Source organism: Durio zibethinus, chromosome 16, assembly GCF_047325235.1.
Source record: "Durio zibethinus cultivar Kanyao isolate XHJ-2024 chromosome 16, ASM4732523v1, whole genome shotgun sequence".
NCBI classification, from domain to species: domain Eukaryota; kingdom Viridiplantae; phylum Streptophyta; class Magnoliopsida; order Malvales; family Malvaceae; genus Durio; species Durio zibethinus.
This window is the reverse complement of record NC_143177.1, coordinates 17,833,384-17,853,353: the sequence shown is the minus strand read 5'-3', so window position 1 is coordinate 17,853,353 and position 19,970 is coordinate 17,833,384. Positions and strand designations below refer to the sequence as shown.

At 32.7% G+C, this 19,970-nt stretch overlaps 1 pseudogene across 1 annotated transcript; it reads left to right on the top strand.

Annotated features, from left to right (window-relative positions):
* Nucleotides 1-701: 701 nt before the first annotated feature.
* LOC149514380 (N-terminal acetyltransferase A complex auxiliary subunit NAA15-like) lies at nucleotides 702-19,678 on the top strand (annotated as a pseudogene). Its single transcript, XR_016328618.1, has 28 exons — nucleotides 702-914; nucleotides 1,955-2,033; nucleotides 2,696-2,772; nucleotides 2,869-3,018; nucleotides 4,578-4,693; nucleotides 5,424-5,529; nucleotides 6,499-6,570; nucleotides 6,672-6,787; nucleotides 7,628-7,760; nucleotides 8,402-8,479; nucleotides 8,580-8,633; nucleotides 8,766-8,839; nucleotides 9,202-9,271; nucleotides 9,370-9,465; nucleotides 9,953-10,081; nucleotides 10,185-10,267; nucleotides 10,354-10,584; nucleotides 16,266-16,389; nucleotides 16,470-16,574; nucleotides 16,696-16,827; nucleotides 17,206-17,262; nucleotides 17,383-17,480; nucleotides 17,600-17,658; nucleotides 17,747-17,884; nucleotides 18,834-18,919; nucleotides 19,066-19,194; nucleotides 19,296-19,378; nucleotides 19,465-19,678. The product of XR_016328618.1 is annotated as an N-terminal acetyltransferase A complex auxiliary subunit NAA15-like (transcript).
* The last annotated feature ends 292 nt before the right edge of the window (nucleotides 19,679-19,970 follow it).

The following is a 19,970-nucleotide window of genomic DNA, read 5'->3' as shown; positions in this document are numbered from 1 at the left end:
TCATTCATAAAATTCGTAACACAATTTATAAAAGACATGTAATGCAAAGATAATACGATTATTTAAAAGATAAATTTTGGTATTCACTTTATTTTTGTTTAGCTATTATTTGAAGTGAAAGTTTTCTCTAATTGTTTCCGATTAATTTGTACTTTGAAACAACTTATTTATCAAAACATCGAACATATTTTATTAGTGATTGAGGTTGTCTTTTAGTATATCAGATTCAAGGACAAGTCAAAGTGACTTTTTTAATTGATATCTGTTACTAACATAGATGATTAGAAAATGATTGGGCCTACGAAAAAAGACAAGGAGAGAATTATAAAATTAAGTACTTCAAAAAAATATTTATTATTTGATTTTATAATAAAATAATTAATAAAAATATTTATAAGTAAAATTAATAAAAAGTTAAAATTACATCTCAATATTTAAATGTACATATATTTTGATTAAATGTATATGTAACATATAATAATCATTTAAATTTTAAATTAACACCTATTAAACATTAAAGTGATAAAAATAATTTATATTTTTATTAATTTTATATGTTAAATATCTGATTATGATATCAATTAATAAAAATTTATGAGATCACCCTTTTAGTAAATTTTCCGTCAGACAAATGAACCGACGGCCCATATATATGAATCAAAAAGTTATTTATTTATTCCTTTTTTATTTTACTTTTGTTCAAGCTTCTAGTTGACCGTAGGGTTGAAGCAGCAGATAACGCCACCACTCTATTCTCTCTCTTGCAAGCCCCTAACTCTCACTTCATCAAGTCTCAATCTTCTCATTTTTTTTTCTCTTACGATTCTTGTTTTTCTTCTAAAATTTTCTAATTTTCTTCAACAATGGGAGCTTCGTTGCCTCCGAAGGAAGCTAACCTCTTCAAACTCATTGTCGTAAGGCTTCGATTCTCTTTTCTCTCTCATTTTTCAGTTCGTATCTACGTATTTCTAGTTGGTATTTATACTTGTATTTTGCTTTCTTATTTTTTGTTTATTAAAATCGCACTTCTTTTTTCTTTTTGTTCTTTGCTTGCAAAACCCTAGCTGGATACTGGTCTGTTTGCTTGCTGAGAAAGTCGGTGGATATCAATTATAAATGGAAATTTGGACTAGATAAGCTTGTTTGTCAATTAGGTTTTTGCGTTTGGGCAATTTTTCGTATAAATTAAGTTCATTTTCTTTGTTCTGTTTAGCGATTAAAGCTTAATTAAGTTTATTGCTTTGCTTAATTTAGGTCAATGAATTCGATTTGTTGAAAAGCAACTTTAAAAAATTGAATTTTGCTTTGACCTTTTTTTTTTTTTTTTAAGTAAGGATGCTCGTTGTGCTTTCCTTTTGGTGATAATTCATTTGTATCATCATGGAGAAAATTAGAGAAATGAAAATAAAAGGGTTTGGTGACTCTTCCTACTTTAGTAATTTCTCTTGTATGTTGCCAACTTTTTAAAATAGGAATTTTGTTGGTTCCTAATGGGAAACAATTGTGGCATTTTGGCTTTGATGCACATAAGCATTCAAGACAATAACAAACTTTGTGAAACAATCTATTTAAGAATTTGATAAATTGACTGGGACAATTTTTAATGTAATTGTAGGCTTTGCTGGTTAAACTTGAATATTTATATATTTTAAGAACTTGTTCGTATTAGATATAGAATAGCAACATTTGGATGTTTTCCACACGCTATTGAGAGTTTTCCCCCCTTCCCTCTTATTTCTTCTAATTTATAGTGAAAACTAGAGTTTTGACGGGTGAATTCTTTCTCTATTTTAACTTCTATAGTAATGGACTCTTGACACAGTTTTTTTGCCTGATTTTTAAGTAATTAATATTTATCTGTTATTATACTCTAGCTAATTCTCATAACTGAATTTTTATTGCTTTGGAGGTCCATGTGCTATTGCTAAAGCTCTTGTATATTTTATCATTGCAGAAATCATATGAAACTAAACAGTACAAGAAAGGACTGAAGGCTGCAGATGCAATACTGAAAAAGTTTCCTGACCATGGAGGTAGTTTAATTTTAAGCACTTATTTATTTATTTGTTTTTGGCTGAGAGGCACTTATCGTTTAGTGTTTATGTTTGCATGGTTCTTGTAAATGTACCTGTATAAAGATGCAAGAACTCTGAAACAAAAAGAACTTTACACTTTAGAGGAAAAAGGGGCTGTCACTAGATAGTTTATATTGTTATCAAGGTTATTGGTTTCAATAATCCTTACAAGAATGCCTCTAAGTTTGACATGATTGTTTCTGTAGACTGTATGTTCCTTTCTCATGTCTTATGATTGATGTCAATTGCATTTTTGAAAGCACTAGCTGTATGGTGACTAGTCCATGATTTATGATGGTTCTAGAGATAAGTGGAACATTCTAGCAGTATCAGTGTGGAGATATTCTCTATCAACTGAATTTATTGCATTAATTTCGGGTATATAACTACATTTTTAACCTATGCAGTTTGAAATCTGCAATATTTGAATACCTTCTTCATCTTGGTTGGGTTTTGTGAATATTCATTAGTGTGCGGTATTGGTAGAGTGTAGTAGCGTTTTGTTTAATATATCCATCCTTTTAAATATGCAGTTTCCAAGTAATATTTTATACTATCTGGTAACTGTTTGTTTGTTGTGTTTGTATGTTGTCATATGGGCTTTTATTCATTATTGTCAGAAACATTGTCAATGAAGGGGTTAACCTTAAATTGCATGGATCGGAAAACTGAAGCTTATGAGCTTTTTTGGCTAGGTGTAAGGGTTATCTTATTTATTTTCTTTTGGTTGCTATAATGTCAAAGCAGTGTCACTTTTTCCTAACATTGTTTTCATGTTTGTGTCTTAATGTAGAATGATGTAAAAAGTCATGTTTGCTGGCACGTTTATGGTCTCCTCTATCGGTCAGATAGAGAATACAGGGAGGCTATCAAATGCTATCGCAACGCTTTGAGAATAGATCCAGACAACATTGAAATACTACGGGACTTGTCACTCTTGCAGGTATACCTTATTTACCTTCCTTCTCTATGATTTGTACATCTAGACTTAGTGTTAAATCTAAGATGTTTATCTGTTGTATGCTTAATGTTAAGTAAGAACATTTGCTTATCATGGTATTTTTCGAACATTTAAAGGAGTTTCTCTGTATAAGATTTCTTGTAAGCTTTGTGGTTTGCCTAAAAGATTTTTCAGATTCCATTGTAGAATTTGAGAATCTTAAGTATTAGGGTACTTATAGGCAAGTCAATATTGCAACTAAAATAGTTTGGTGCCAACTTTTGTGCAACTGTAAGTTATGTGGTAGTTGGTAAGGGCAGGTTCATTGTGGTAACTTAATATAACTGGATGAAAACACAAGATCAGCTACATAGTTAGTAGTGAAGTGAAAATAAATTTTATGAAATTTGAAGCTGTTTAGTTGCTTGACGGAATCTACTAGTAGATGGATAGAAAAGGCATAATTATATTAAGATAGTAACAAAAGAGGCGAAGATATATGGCTTAAAACAGAGGAATGGAATTTATGGAGATAACTCAACTAAAAGGGAGAGGCTGTATGAGACCATGAAAAAAATATCTTCTTAAACACTTAGAACGTAGATGAGTCAGCTGGTTTTATAACTTTGAAAATTTAGATCATAGTTTTGGTAGAAACAATTTATGGCTTTAGGGGAAGGAAAAGGATATAACAGAAATCATCTGATATTCTGGCAGCAGATTAATATGAGAGATGGTTCAGATTTAGTATCTTAATTGAAGGTTTTGTTTTGAGCCACACGCAAAAATAAAACATAAGCAATATAATCAGAAGCAACCAGTCTGATTTGATCCTTTCGTTCTCATTATACTGTAACAAGCAACCACCTTGAATTGATAGTTTCTGGTCTATCGCCACAGATCCTTTTTATCTCTCATTCTACTAGTTCCTTAATGGTTGAAAGTGTTTATAGAATGACAAGTAATATAATCAGAAGCAATCAGTCTGATTTGATCCTTTCATTCTCGTTATCCTGTAAGAATCAACCACCTTGAATTGATACTTTCTGGTCTACCGCCACAGAACCTTTTTCTGTCTCATTCTACTAGTTCCTTAATGGTTGAAGGTTTTAACATTAATGACCTTTGCAATTAGAAAGAGTTTATACTTTCTGGATCAGATCTGGTTCGGTTCTTCTCTTAATTTCATCTGCCCATGTGCCTTACTGCTCCAGAATAGTAAGAAAAGTCGGCGTCTTTGATACTGAAATTGATGATTTTCATTTCTATTATTCTCCCTCGATGCTTTAGCGCTTGCCATATTATGGATTCTTAACTCATTATTTCAGATGATTAAGTCATTTGTTGGCATTAACTTATTTGTGCCCCCCCCTTATTTATGGTTTATATGCCTTGAAAAGTTAAAGGAAAAAGTATGAAGATGATGAGCATTTGTTTTTCTACTAAGATATGAAGTTTGAGAGAAATTTTTTGGATTTGATCATGGTTTTGTATTTTCTCATTGTCATGTTTCAGGTTGTATCAGAAATTATTACATTTATGTTTTATCTTTTGCATTGCAGGCACAAATGCGAGATTTGACAGGATTTGTTGATACAAGACAACAACTTTTGCATTTGAAACCAAATCATCGCATGAACTGGATTGGCTTTGCTGTAGCCCACCATTTAAACTCAAAGTACTTGTCCTTTATTTTTTTCTTAAAAAAATTTGTTCCAATTCTTATGCTAACTTTCACCAATTTCTGTTGACTTTTATTTTGTGAAACATGTTTTAGAGTGTTGTTATTGTTATGTATACTTGAAGGTCCAAATTGAAGGGCCTTTTGGTATTGAAAGTTGAAATATTTGTTGATATAATGAAAGCCTTTCTTTAAATTAAATGCTTAATCAGGACTTAATGTTTCTAATTATATGATCAAATGGGTGCTAACATGGATGAAATTACTGTTGATTTTTAACACGTGGTTCATATTGTTTGTATGACTTCAACTAAACATCCAATAAGATATCAAACTTCTTTTATGACAATATATGGTGGGTGTAGAATGTGTTAAAGATGTTGCTAATATGTATAGATAGGTGGGTAGATAGATAGGTACCCTACTATTCTAAGCTGGTTGCACTTGCATTTATGAAATTTGGTTGCAAATTAGCCTTTTACAAACAATGCCTAGTTAACCGCAGAGTTATGTTGTTTTTGCTATAGTTTTATATGGAGACAATGATGATGCCATATTTTCATTTGGCTTTATATATGAATGAATTGAAGTTGTTGGCACAACAGTTACGAGGGTTTTTCCTTTTCTGTCCCTGTCTTAGCCGAGTAGTTCTAAGTGAATGAAGTCTTATTAATCTCATTCATCCTTTAGGTATTTATGCTGTATTCCTTTTTTTGGTTGATATTAGTGGTGCAAAAGCAGTTGAAATTTTGGAAGCATTTGAAGGGACATTAGAAGATGATTATCCACCAGATAATGAATGTTGTGAGAATGGTGAAATGCTTTTATATAAGGTATTGGTCATGTACTTCAACTCTTTTTTTTTTGCATGCATATGTATGTGGGATGTGGCTGTAATTTCACATGAGTTGACTTCATTATACAGACATTCAAAATTTTAGAATTTATACTAACATAGAATGGGAGTGACTGATTTGGTGTCACTTGTTAACCAGATGCCAACAGTGTTAGTGAAATTATCCATAAACCAAATAAAGTAATTAAATATACAAAAATTAAAGATTTTTAATGCCTTTACCTTCTTTATAAATGGGGTCCCTTTTTTGAATTAATTCTAATTTTTTTCACATGCAATTAGAAAACCTACCCATTTCTTCTTAACTTCTTTTTTCCTTCTGCTTATTTTATTGCCAAAATCTCATCTACTTTCATGTACATGTTACACCCATTTTTTCTACTTGTGAAGTATGGCTTTTCATGATTCTGTGTGTATGGCTGATAAGTTAAATTAAATCATCTCCAAGTTTACTTTAATCTGAGATGGAGGACTAACTAGTGGCCTATAGTGGTATTTGGCATCTATAAGATATTTAATTCTTGATGTATTCATGTTAGAGAGAAATATGGCTTGTTCACTAATTGTTGGGCCTTCTACCAGTAATCATATCTGTGGTGTTTGTACTTAGCAGCTCTGAATCTTAATAATTGCTAATCTCCAATTATATGTTCTGTGGAACCATTTCGGAATTTTTGTTTCTGACATCTTAATAAGTTAGTCTATCTTTCTTTTTGACTACTCTTTTTTGGTTTAACACCATTAACATGATTCGAAAACAGCTTAACCAATTGGACAAGTACCTATAAGCCTTAGCCCTTGCAGTAGCATTTATTTCTTTAATAATATATTGGCATAGAAATATGCAAAACTACATTCATTATGCATAATGGATGCTGTACATCTAGACTAGTGGTGCCCCCTGCTGCTTTTCTGATGTTTATGAGGGTATGGTATTTTTCTCCAGATCTCTTTGGTAGAGGAATCTGGGTTTCTTGAGAGAGCACTTGAGGAATTGTATAAGAAAGAGCCAAAAATAGTACGTGTCAAATGTATAATACCTGAATACTTTTAACATTAAAAATTTTGTAAGTTTTGAATTTTTGGACATTAAAATTCTAACCAATTCTATTATTCTAGGTTGATAAATTGACTTATAAAGAACAAGAGGTTTCTCTCCTGGTGAAACTTGGATGCCTAGAAGAAGGTGCCAATATTTACAAGGCTTTACTTACCATGAACCCTGACAGTTACAGGTGAGTCTTATGCATTTGGTACTCTTTTGAAACACCTAGTTAAGCTCATTAATAAATCTTTCATAGCAAAGAATATTAGTCAACTCTTTCCTTTTATATAGCACTTCTTGAAGTTATAATTGACTTCTTTTTCTCAATGCCGTGGTGTATTATTATTGTAGGATATGAAGAATAATTAATATTCTGAATAGTTTGTGTGTTTAAATATATTTTTGTTGGGCTAATAGGTTTTTCAATTCTTCTTGTAGTAACACCCAAATTCCTTTACCTATGTTAGAACTTTATGAAGGGTTAAAAGAATGGTAGAAATAGTCATTATTTTTTATGCTCTATTTTTGTTGGTGCTTTAAGCTTGAAACTAATCAGTGTGTATCCCTTATGTCACAAATTCAATCGTTTTTTAGTTTTAAATTTTGTTTCTTTAAGCTTTTGCTTATACTTGTGCATGTTACATTTACACCATGGTATCTTTACATAAAATGAGGTTATTTTTATTTTTTTCATTCTTGGGATTGTTTTATATCTCTCTGTCCTGTCAAGCCCTTTGCTTAGCTCTTTTAGTAAAAAGGAGCATTATGCACCACCTCATATATAAATATAATTAAAAGGTAGCAAAGCAACTATGAGCAGAACTGTAATTCTATAATACTATATGTGTCAACAGTCTCTTGGGTGCTTTCTCAGATTGGGAAATGAGGAAAATTCTTTTACAGAACTGTTAACTTATGTCTCTTCACTCAGTATATGCCTATATATCAGCGCAATTTATTGCTATTAGGTCTGATAAACCAGGAGCCAACCAACTTACAATTTTTGTATTTGTATATGTATATTTTTCAGATATTATGAAGGCTTGCAGAAATGCTTTGGCCTGTATTCTGAAAATGCCAAGTATTCCTCTGATGAATTTGATCGATTGGATGCATTATACAAATCACTTTCACAATAGTACACTTGGTCTTGTGCAGTTAAGGTGATGGATTTATGTTGTGCTTCTGTTTTCATTAGGAATTTATGATGGATGTTATCGATACATTCTGTTTATTGCAAAAACTCCCTAGTTGTGGAATGTGCTAGTCTAAACTGTTTTATTATGTCTTAACTGTTAGTCATATTAATTTCATTTTCTGTTTTGTATCTCTTTTTTTTTTTTTTATGAGCTCCAAATGGTACCTTGGGATGTTCTGTCATTATATTTACTCTGGATTTCTTCTCTGTCTCTCTCTTATTTATGGAATCACATGATGCAAATCCAACGAAAACCTTACTTTTCTGCAGAGCTGTCAAGCTTTCTCCCCTTTCCTAGAGAGAGGAAGGGTGGCTATTTTTACAAATACTCTTGTAGGGATCTTATTTTTCTTGATGGCTTGATAAGATATTATGTGACAAAAATCTAGTGATGTGCTTCTACAACAGACACAATCCATTCAATAGCTTGTGATATTCTTAAATAATCTAGAAATAGATAGTTGTGGTATTATGCTGAAATACTTAATTGATGTCTTGATGTGACAATTGTAAGAACTCTAGGTGGTTAAAATTATGCTTTCATATGCTTCACCCTTAGAGATTTGACAGGGACTTATATTAGAACTTTGTTTTCTCAATTTTTAGAGGATACCTCTTGATTTTCTGCAAGGAGACAAATTTTGTGAAGCAGCATTTAATTACATTAAGCCTCTTCTAACAAAGGTATATACATCCAATGAGATTTTTTTTTTTTCTGTGTTAGTTTGACTGGTGTTTTTAGTTTGTCGGGTGAAATAATGATATATTTTCTTGGTGGTCTCAGGGGGTTCCATCTTTATTCTCAGAGCTTTCTCCCTTGGATGATCACTCTGGAAAGGTAAGTTTTCTTACTTACATATTCTAAAAATAGAATTAAGTTTCTAAATATTAATTATTCTAAACTGCTTAGCAACTGGTTGGAGCTTGATTTCATTAGGATTGATTGCCTGCTTTGTTGACGCTTGCACAGGCAGACATATTGGAACAACTTGTTCTTGAGTTGGAGCATTCAATTAGGACCACTGGCAGATACCCTGATAGCTAGTATATGCTTTAAAACCTTGTGTAATATTTTATTAAGTCTTAAAAGCAAATAAATGTTTAGATTTACTACTCTTTGAGGTAATATAGACTTCCAGCCCTTATGTGATATTCTAGTAAGTCTTAACAGTGTCTAAATGTTTAGATATTGGGTGCGGTCTGAGTGCATTTTTTTCTTTTACTGCTTATTGTTTGGTGAAGTCCTCCGTCATTTATGTGTTGTTATCTATTAAACAAGTACATAATGGTTGTCCCATATGGTTGCATGTGAAGTTTCTATATGTTTTTGTTTGTATGCTAATACACAAGCACGCATTTGGTATTATGCTGAGTCATTTCTTGCTTGTGTTTCATATTGAGTGCAGGACAGTGAAAGAGCCCCCTTCAACACTTTTATGGATTTTATTCTTTTTGGCTCAGGCGGGTAATCATCAGGTTTCCTCACCCCGTGGGCCATGGCCTTTTCTTCTTTTCTTGCTATAAATGTTTGGTGCTTTCTTTGCATTTGAGTAACTTTGAATTTATTGATGCAGCATTATGATAGAAAAGGCCAATATGATGTTGCTCTTTCAAAAATTAATGAGGCCATAGAGCACACACCAACTGTAATTGATTTATACTCTGTCAAGGTTTGTTCTCGTCTTCAATCTTCAAATTTTTGCATTGGCTTCATCTGCTGGTTTTAGATTTTTGTTAGCTGGATTCTTTTATTTTATTTTTTGATCTTATATTTTGAAATCTTTTTGCCTGGTTTGTCTCACATCTCACAAGGCATAGCAATACCTGAAAATCTTTCTAGATATTTCCTTGTAGTTATCGTTCACTTGTAAGAGGCTTATCACTTTCTATGATACTGACCTTGATTGAATATATTGTTTTGCACTAAATTGTGCAAAGTTGATATACATTCATTTAAAATGCATAGTAGTTTTTCTTTGTGGACCTTAAGTCTTGATGGGCATTGGGCAGGCATATGACCTCCTTTCTTAGGTTTTAGGGTTTTTGGTACATGGCTATTGTTTCTTGATGAACCTTTTTACTATCTTTTGGAGAAGTACTTGGAATTTTCTTGAAGCTGGTTCTATGTGTATGTTATTTACTTCTCTTTGGTGACAGAGTCGGATACTGAAACATGCTGGTGATTTGGTAGCTGCAGCTTCATTGGCAGATGAAGCTAGGTGTATGGATCTCGCAGACCGTTATATAAACAGTGAATCTGTGAAGGGAATGTTGCAGGCTGATCAGGTTCTAAAGCTCCCCCCTTCATCTTTTATCATAGTTAATATTTGTCACTGTAAATTTCTTTCAGTATTACTGTACTGTTCACAAACTTTTTCCACTCTTGAAGGTGGCTTTGGCAGAAAAAACTGCTATTTTGTTCACAAAAGATGGGGACCAGTACAAAAACCTTCATGACATGCAGTGCATGTGGTCTGTTTTTGTTTATTACCTTCGACATGTTGTTGTCTCTAATTATAATTTGGGTGCACCTACCGAGTGTTATCCATCTTTTGAAGGTATGAACTTGCTTCTGGTGAAAGTTACTTTCGACAAGGTGATCTTGGACGGGCCCTGAAGAAATTTTTAGCTGTGGAGAAGCACTATGCTGATATTGCTGAAGATCAATTTGATTTCCATTCTTATTGTTTGCCGAAAATGACACTCTGTGCATATGTTGAAATGCTAAAATTTCAAGATCGGTTGCATTCACATGCTTATTTTCACAAAGCAGCAGCTGGTGCCATCAGGTGAACATTTTTGTTAGGATCTGCAAGCTTTTCAATGATTTGCAACAGACTTATTCCGTTTGGTTGTGGCCTGTACGTGAAAAATGCTATGTAATCTCTGTTGTCTACTTGTCTGGGTGCTTTTAGCTTCTGTCACCTATTGTTGATCAACACATGCATGTGATGCTTCACTTTGGATTAGATTTTCTTTGCCTCCCTCTTTTTCCTTTTGTCTTTTGGGGAATGGGGGATTATTGCATACATATATATTGCATTAATCGTATGTTGCAATGATGTGTTGTTTGAACCTTGCTTTCAAAGCATGAAAAACTTCCTAAAGGTAACTGTTGTTCATTACTTGCCCTTGTACAACCATTCATTTGTTAATTAGACGCTCCCATTATGATAGCCAGTCTAATTCAAGACTCTTCTAGCAGCCCCTCCATTAATAGGGGAGGGGCTATCTGATTCCCTTCCACTACTCTAGTTTTTCCTTGAATCTTGGATGTACGGATTTACAACATTTTTCAAGACAAAACCTCGCTAAGTTTATAATCAAGAAAGTATCAAGATTCCTTTTCTTACATTTGTTTTTGCTAGAGAAAATTTTTCGAGTTATATGAGCAAAACAGAATATAGGGTTCCAAGTTTTTTGTTGATCAAGCAACAACCTGATTTGAACCGGGGAATAAGGGATTTGCAGTCCCTCGCCTTACGGGTTGGCCATGTCACCAAAGGTTAGAAACAAAAAAATTGAGAGTATCCCCTTTTTAGTTATAGATTGGAACCATACCTTCAATTAGTTATAGTATCTCAAGTAAAAAATTAGTATTGTTCTTTTTTTCAATAAAAAAAAATTTCTTAATTTGATTTATATTATATTATAATAATATAACAACAATTATGATTCTATGTAAACCCCATAACAAAAGTTATTACACAGCTATAGTTATCTAATAATGTATTTCATCTATCTAGATATGATGTCCATAGGGAATTAGCAAAAAATTATCATGTTTCAATTTTTCATTGAATAGATTAAAATTAAAGAAAAATAGAATTTTTCATAGAGCACGTTGTGTGTTTTCTCCACTAGAGTTCTATAATGGAATAAAAAAAAGGAAAGAATATAAATAGAAATGCTATATCTGCGCATGTTTAATAAATACAAGCCTCTTTTCGTGCACACTTCAATCATATTCTAAATATTCTACTAAAAAATAAAAAACTAAAAAGTTGGTGAAATGTCTCTCTGCAAATCATTTTTCGAACAATGGAATCTATGGAAAAGTTAAGTTTTAGAAAAATGAACTCTCTCCCTATATATATTTTATGATTATTTTCTCTTTATCTAAATGAATATATAAAATTAGGAATTCATTTTATTTTTCTAGTATTCAATTGGATTGGAATATGTAATATCATAATAATGGTAGCAATGGAATTATTATTATTATTATTATTATTATTATTATTATTATTGATATTCTATACAAAACTCCGTTCGACTAAATGGCTATCATATTGACTATACTAAGGCCTTTTTTTGTAACTGATAGATTCATAAGTTTTTCTTTAATTCACTTTTACATGGATTATTGAAAATTAAAAGTATATCAAAATGAAATATCTAATAAATTGACTAATTCAAAATTTTCAAATTAGCGATTTTTTTTATTCCTGAATATCCAACTCACTAATTAATTCTTTGTAGTGTATTTTATTTTTCTTTGATAAATAAGATAGTAGCCATTAATGTTTTCCTATAATTTTAGGTAGACCTTTTTGAGGTAAGTAATCTTTTTTGTGCAATTCCTAATTTGAGGTAAATCTTTGTATCTTATTTGTGAAACTAATTAGTTGAAATTCAATGGACTCTTGTTTTCTTTTTTCTCCCATTGAAAATTAACTGAGATCCATGAATGAATTTTTTTATCATAAAACAAAATTTTCTCGCTTCTTTTTGAATGTGAATTTTAATAATGAGTAATAATAATACTTGTCGTAACGGTTTTGGGACCGTCAGACGTAAAAACGGAGTTTTAAAATCGAGAAAAATAAAAAGGGAGTCGTCACCAATCTTTGTTAGGGTGTGATTGGTCACCAAAAAGTTTATCTTTTTAATAAAACTATAAAAACGAGTTTAAAGTTTATAAAAAAGATAAATTTCGGTCTACGAAAAATCAAGTTGGGTCCAGGAGTCGGTTACGCGTGGGGAAATATTAGCACCCCCATAATGTTCATAAATTGGTACCATTTAATTATGCGTTATTTTCGACGTTGAATAAAAATAGTTTTAATTTAAAATTTAACATTAATTCCCTTCATTTAAAAATATTTTTGCTAAAATTTTTATTTAGGAATATTGAGAAAATCTTTAAGTTAAACAATTATCTTAAAATTCTCCAATATCTAGGTAGAATTTGAAATAACTCTTTTCGCTTAAGATTTAACATAATAATCCTTAAAATGAAATAACACTATTTATAGAAAATTGTTAGTAACTCTCCAACATCGAGACAGAGTATCAAGAATTATTTCTTTTGGAATGTTATTTTTATTTTATTGTATAATATCACAAAAATATATTTTTTTAAAAGTATTATTTCCTTTTTTTTACTATAAAATATTTTATCATCGAACAGCAAATTAAAGAGAGAATAATGCAATCAATTATCGATGATAACATGCTAACGTATGTATGCTAATGAATGTCATTTATAATGAAATGCAATTTAAGAGTTTGATTCTTAAGTATAATGAGACCACCCCGACTCTCCAACATCTAGGCAGAGCTTAGGTGCTACTATTTATATTTAAGATCCCAATTTTATTATACATTTATTTATTAATCCTATTATTAATGTGAATTACGAACTCGTGTGAAAAGACTTAACGAAGTAAAATTTCCTAAATACCCCATCATCTAGGCGACATTCGGGAACAAATTGCTTTAAATAAAAATTTCACACGCGTCCTTAGGATTTTTAGGACTTTGGATTTCAGGGATTTTGGATTTTTGGGAGTTTGGATTTAAGGGATTTTGAAAATTAAAAATTAGTATTTAAGGTTTAAGTAAAACACGAACATCTCTAAAAATCCCTATCATCTAGGCAGACTTTCGGAGCAAGTTCAATTTTTTATAATTTTTGAAAACTAATTAAAAATTTCTTATATTTATTTTTTTATGAAAATTTATTAATAATAATTCCCCAACATTTAGGCCAAATTATTTCTTTAGAAAAATATTTTTATTCCCTCCAACATCTAGGCAGGGAAAATAATAAAAATTATTTATTTTTTAAAGCATTTTAATATATTTTTAATTATTATTTGTTTTTAATTTTATTATTATTAAAACAATTAAACATTTATTTTAACAAATTTATAAATTTATCATATATTTAAAATAACAAAAATAATAATATAAAAAAAATTCAAAAATTCAAAAATTTTTTTACCTGAACCAACGGTTCGGATGGATCGAAAAGAGATCGGTCGGCTCGCGGTTCAGTAGAACCAGCTGAGGAGCGGTTCGGTCCTGTTTGATTGAACCGGCTCAGAGCTGTTAGAGGAAACGGGTTAGCGGGTCGTTGCGCGGATCCCGGGTCGGGTCATGTGGCGTGCGGATCCTCCTGGTCCAGACGTCGTCGTTTTGGCTATTTGTTCCCCTATAAAGGACCCCTATTTTTTTTTTCAGCTCATTCTGTTTGTTTCAGAAAAAAAACGGGGAGAGAGAAAGCTCTGAGGAAGAGCTCCGTCGGCCGCCGGACCACCGCGCCGGTCGCCGCCGGCGGTGGTAGGAAATTTCAAAAGTGACCAGGAGGTTCCTTTCGACGCGATCTTTTCAGATCTGGCCTCCTCTTCGCTGAAAACGACCCCGATCGACGTAGATCGGGGTTCTAAGTTTTCTGTTTTTCTTCTTTTTTTTTATTATTATTTTTTTTTTATAAAATACTCAAACTAATAACCTTGCTTTTCTTGTTACAGGTACCTCCTTGGCGCTGGGTTCCTTGTCGAATCGGCGAGGACTGTGTTATTTTTTCGTTTCTGTTTTTCTTTTTTTTTTTTCGGTTGGTGTAGTTTCTGTTTGGGTATTTTGGGTGTTTGGGAGTGTTTTGAGGGAGGGGTAGCTCGTTTGGTGATTTTTGGTAGGGATGAAGTGAACGGATTCCTATGCGTTCGAGAGAGATTTCGGAAAAGGAGGGATTCGAGGGAGAGGTTTCAGAAAAGGGAATTTTTAGAGCAAGGTTGAATGGGGATTCCAGCCAGCTTCCTCCTTCTTGAAGGGGAAGTGGCTGGAGATTTTTAAAGGCTTAAATTAGGGGGATCTAGGTGGCTGTAGGGTAGTTGGTTGGTGGCTGTAGGGTGGCTGGTCGGGTAGTTGGTCGGAGGCTGGCGACAGTGGCGCCGTACCAACTCCCTGATTTCTGTCTTATTTTGTTTCTTTTGTTTGTTTTTTTTTTGTTTGTTTTGTTTATTAATAATTTTTTTATTAAAAATATTATTATTATTATTAAAACAGTAGACCCGGACAAAATCGGTGTCTACAATACTAGTCATTTTGATATGCACAATGATTTTAAGTTCGTTATGAACTTTATGATTTTTTCAAATAATGTTAATCAATCTGTTTTTCAATTTCATTTGTATAGGAATACAAAAGAGAGTTTTAGAGTTCAAATAAGAGGCTGTTGTTGATTCATTTGTTGTTGATTCATTTGTTGATCTAATTGATATGTATGTGATTAAATTAGTATTATGTATCAGAATGCTATGTAAGACAATCCTTGTGCCCCGTCTCTTTGTTTTATATACCTGATGGACCAAATACATAATATATAGGAAAATGTACCATTAACGAATTTTCAACTGTGGATACATGTCTATCCTTACCATACAGAAACAAATGCTATTAATAAGCCAATTATGTTATATTATAAAGCAGTTTTTTTTTTTTTTTTTGTGGCTTTACACATACCTTAGTTGCAATAACTCCTCTTGCCCTGGTAGGAGGTCTGAAGTTCAAATGCTCTCTCACAAATTATTAACTATTAAAAGAAGATGCAAATATTTGGATCTGCTTAAAAAATTTGTGTTCAAATGATGCTCAAGTCAAATTTAATTTAACAAGTATTCTAGATTATAGTTTCTGATTTTTATAAGGTTATATACTTGTTTCATACTTAGGATGGTGTTTTACGTTGTACTTAGGGGATTCTTATTATATTATGTCGAGACCTTGTGGTATATGCCAAACAGGATAAAAATTTTGCTTGGTAGTCTCAATTTGCTTTCGTTATATCTTTTGTAAGTTCATATTCTCGTGATGTTATTACTGAAAGGATTAAATGTTCCTTGCAGGCATATTGAAATTTGAGATTGTGGCTTTTTAAATGATAGGAAGGCGGCCTGGGATTTCTGTTGGGTTAAGGATGGAGAATTGCATGTTACCGTACCAGAATTTATTTGTTGATTATATAGCTTTTTATATTGATCTTATTGATTTGATGGTGAAATGGAATGGGATGATATAGTGACAGGCCATGCAACAATTAAGTAATAGTTTTTGTGATTGATCCATTGTCCCATTTCTATGTTGGTGTTTCTTTCTCTGAAACTCTTGGCTTGAAACTGGTGATTACTTCAATTTTGAACCTTTTCTTTCTGCATTGTGATAATTATTGGATTTTGAAGTGCAAATGCTATCTAAAGTTGTTTGATTCTCCTTTGAACTCACTGGCTGAAGAAGAGGATGACACATCAAAGACTCCTTCTCAGAAAAAGAAAATGAAGAAGCAGAGGAAGGTGGAACGAGCTAAGAAAGTATATCAGCTTGTTTTGGTGATTCTTGGCTAACACTCTCTTTGATGATTTCATTCTGATGCCGTGTATTATTTTAAGAGGCAGAGGAGAAAAATGAAGAATCAAGTTCTAGTGGCATCTCTAAGTCTGGGAAACGACATGTTAAACCTGTAGATCCTTATCCTTTTGGAGAAAAATTATTGAAGGTTACCTATTATTATCTTTTCCCTGTGCTTTAGATTCCTGATTAAAGTCCTCGTGCTGTAAAAATGTGTTACGCTAATGCCTATTAAGCTAAGACTGTTTAATCTGTATTTTTTTTTTCAGACAGAGTATCCCTTGTCAGAAGCAACGAAGTACTTGAAGTTGCTTCAGAAGAACTCACCTGATTCTTTGGAGACGCACTTACTTTCTGTTGAAGTAAATATGAGAAAGCAGAAGATTTTGCTTGCCTTTCAGGTATTATATTTTCCAAGAATTGAACATGAGATGTGTTTCTTGTTCTTTTTGTGTTTGGTCAACTAGAACTGATATTTAATTGTCAGCTAGTGATTTGTGAGGAAGCCCCTTCTCTTGTTTTCTCCTCTCTTTTTTCACTTTCTGCCTGTGGATATGTTCTTGAAATAACGAAACTGTACCGTTTAACCAAACATCCTTTTCTTATTGCTCTACTCACTCAATGAATTTATGTGTGAATTAGATAGTTTGCACGACATATCTTTGAGTTGTAGAACAATGGTTTTGTGCAGTAGTACTTTTACTATTTCATGAGCTCATATTAGTACGTTTGTCTTGGTTTTATTTTGTTTTCCTGAAGGCTGTAAAGCAACTGCGAAGGCTGTAAAGCAACTGCTAAGGCTGGATGCTGAGAATCCAGATTCACATCGCTGCTTGGTATGTAACATCTGCCCTACCATATTTGTGCACTGCCATGCACAACTGCATTCTTTTCTGTTCTTAGATACAAAGATCATGTAATCTTTACAATGCTTATTTGAATTTAATCTAATGCAGATTAAATTTTTCCATAAATTGGGCTCAATGCCTGCTCCATTAACTGATGCTGAAAAACTTGTTTGGAGTGTCTTAGAAGCTGAGCGTCCATCCATCAGGTTCTCTTTGAAATGGTTTTATGATAGCTATTCCCCCTACTAGAATTTTGTTGTGTTACTGTTACTATTATTATTTTGATCCCTGATGCATTAAATCCCTTTATTTTCTCTTTCTGCAGTCAATTGCAGGAGAAAACTCTTAGTGAGGCGAACAAAGTTTTCCTTGGTAAACATGAAGGTATTACGACCTTTACATAACATGATGCATTTTAGGTTCCTTGAGGTAGGTTGTATAATCATGCAAATTTCACTTTTTGGTTCTGCAGAATCTTTGATGCATATAGTGGCAGTTGCAGAAATGTTATATACCTTGGAGCAGACCAAGAAACTTGAGGCTGTTAAGTAGAGAATTAGTTGGTGGAGGACAAATTGGAATGTGTGAGGCATTTGGAGACCTTATGAAGGTTTGATTTCTACCATCTTAATTTTATTTAAATTTTTTTACTTCAAATAATGCCCGATTTGATTTTTTTCTATTTTTTTCTGATGATAAAATGTGTTCTCGTTATAGACTGTAGATAATGATATTGCTAGTGTAAGCTGTTTTATTATGTCTTAGCTGTTAGTCATATTAATTTGATTTTCTGTTTGGTATTTTTTTTTAATAAGCTCCAAATGGTACCTTGGGATGTTCTGTTCATTATATTTACTCTGGATTTCTTCTCTCTCTTATTTATAGAATCACATGATGCAAATCCAACGAAAACCTTACTTTTTTGTAGAGCTATCAAGCTTTCTCCCCTTTTCTAGAGAGAGGAGGGGCGGCTATTTTTACAAATACTCTTGTAGGGATCTTGTTTTTCTTGATGGCTTGATAAGAAATTATGTGACAAAAATCTAGTGATGTGGTTCTACAATAGACACAGTCCATTCGATGGCTTGTGATATTCTTAAATAATCTAGAAATAGATAGTTGTGGTATTATGCTGAAATACTTCATTGATGTCTTGATGTGACAATAGTAAGAACTCTAGGTGGTTAAAATTATGCTTTCATATGCTTCACCCCTAGAGAGTTGACATGGTGGCTAATTCTTTTATTAGTGGCTATCTTTATCTCATTCTTTTAGTTAAACTGACTTTCCTATATAAAAACCTTTTGACGATGGGCCAGGTTATGGCATGATTGAAATAAAGTGTCAAACTCTAGAGCTTTTGGAATTTGACTCATGCAGTGAGGATGTATTTAAATTGTTTTCTTCCTGTAACCCACATTTGTTATGTATTCATTCATGAGAATTGTAATTATTGCTGTTACAATGTGCATCATTATTGCCAATAAATGCTACTTCCTTTATGATGTGTGATGAATGTTCTAGGACTTATATTAAAACTTTGTTTTCTCAATTTTTAGAGGATACCACTTGATTTACTGCAAGGAAACAAATTTCGTAAAGCGGCAATTGATTGCATTAAGCCTCTTCTAGCCTTTATATCCAGGTGAGATTTTTTTTTTTTTTTTGTATTAGTTTGACTGGTGTTTTTTAGTTTGACTGGCTATTGTTTCTTGATCTTTTTGTTGAAGTTCTTGGAATTTTCTTGAAGCTGGGTCTATGTGTATATTATTTACTTCTCTTTGGTGACAGAGTCGGATACTAAAACATGTTGGTGATTTGGTAGCTGTGGCTTCATTGACAGATGAAGCTAGGTGTATGGATCTTGCAGATCGCTATGTAAACAGTTAATCTGTGAAGCGAATGTTGCAGTCTGATCAGGTTCTAAGGCTTCCCCACTTCATCTTTTGTCATAGTTAATATTTGTCACTAAATTTCTTTCGGTATTATTGTACTGTTCACAAACTTTTCTACTTTTGAAGGTGGCTTTGGCAGGAAAAACTGCTGTTTTGTTCACGAAAGATGGGGGCCAGCACAACAACCTTCAAGACATGCAGTGCATGTGGTCTGTTTTTGTTTATTACCTTCCACATGTTGTTGTCTCTAATTATAATTTGGGTACACCTACTGAGTGTTATCCATCTTTTGAAGGTATGAACTTGCTTCTGATGAAAGTTACTTTCGACATGGTGATTTTGGACGGGCCCTAGAGAAATTTATAGCTGTGGAGAAGCACTATGCTGATATTACTGAAGATCAATTTGATTTCCATTCTTATTGTTTGCGGAAAATGGCACCACGTGCATATGTTGGAAAGCTAAAATTTAAAGATTGGTTGCATTCACATGCTTATTTTCACAAAGTAGCAACTGGAGCCATTAGGTGAACATTTTTGTTAGGATCTGCAGCCTTTTCAATGATTTGCAATAGACTTATTCTGTTTGGTTGTGGCCTGTACTTGTAAAATGCTATGCAAGCTCTGTTGTCTACTTGTCTGGGTGCTTTTAGCCTCTGTCACCTATTGTTGATGAACACATGCATGTGATGCTTCCTTTTGGGTTAGATTCCTCTTTGCCTCCCTCTTTTTCCCTTCGTCTTTTGGGGAATGGGGGATTATTGCATACATATATGTTGCATTAATCATATGTTGCAATGAT